We start from the raw sequence: 819 nt of genomic DNA, 5'->3' as shown, positions 1-819 counted from the left end.
GCACTCTTGAATTTATCCCGCACTTCCAGAAACCCCTCCGCTTCCTTCATAAATCTCCACAAGCTTCGTCTCGTTCCCGGTTCCCCTCCCCCCTTCCACGCCCCCCTCCCCCCTTTGCCCCCCCCCCCCAACACACCCTCTTCTGGACTCCCCTTCCGTCCTCCCCAAGGCCTCGGGCGGCGCCTGTTAGTCTCAGGAGTCCCGGCAAGTCCGGTAATTGGGTTTTCTCCCGAAGAAGTTCCAAGCTTCATGGCTGGACCCAAAGACATGATCTAGCAGAAAGTGAGGGTTCTAGGCACGCCAGGTGGGACAGAGAGGTCAGGTCGGCAAAGAATTTGCTTTTGTGGAAAAAACAAATATCTTCCTCTTCTACACGCAAAGATGCTATTTTCCCCGCAGAGAAAGTGACGAAGTGTCTTCCCATTACGTAGAAAGAATTGCGGAAAGTATTGCCAAACACGCATGTGTACAGTAACATGCTACAATATACCTACCGGAAAATACTGCTGTAGTTCTCTTTTGTGAGTTGACTTCCCTTCTGCTTTTGTTATCATATTAATTGTTTAACACGGACTTCTATAACACACAATAAATCAACATATCCTGATATCAAGGCATGATTCAGAGGGCTAATCTACGCAAATAAGGCAGGCGCCCCCTCAACCAATAATCCAGTTTGAACTTGCCTTACTTAGAGGCTCAAGTCTCCCCGAAGACGAAGCAGAACCTCTGGATGTTAACCTAGTAAAATGCTCTTCCTTTGCATGTTCACGTTAGAACATCTTGCAGAACATCTAACATCTTGTTAGAACATCTTCT

The sequence above is a fragment of the Penaeus monodon genome, chromosome 19 (genome assembly GCF_015228065.2).
Source record: "Penaeus monodon isolate SGIC_2016 chromosome 19, NSTDA_Pmon_1, whole genome shotgun sequence".
NCBI classification, from domain to species: Eukaryota; Metazoa; Arthropoda; class Malacostraca; order Decapoda; family Penaeidae; genus Penaeus; species Penaeus monodon.
The sequence above is the reverse complement of the archived record's forward strand: the minus strand, read 5'-3'. Positions refer to the sequence as shown.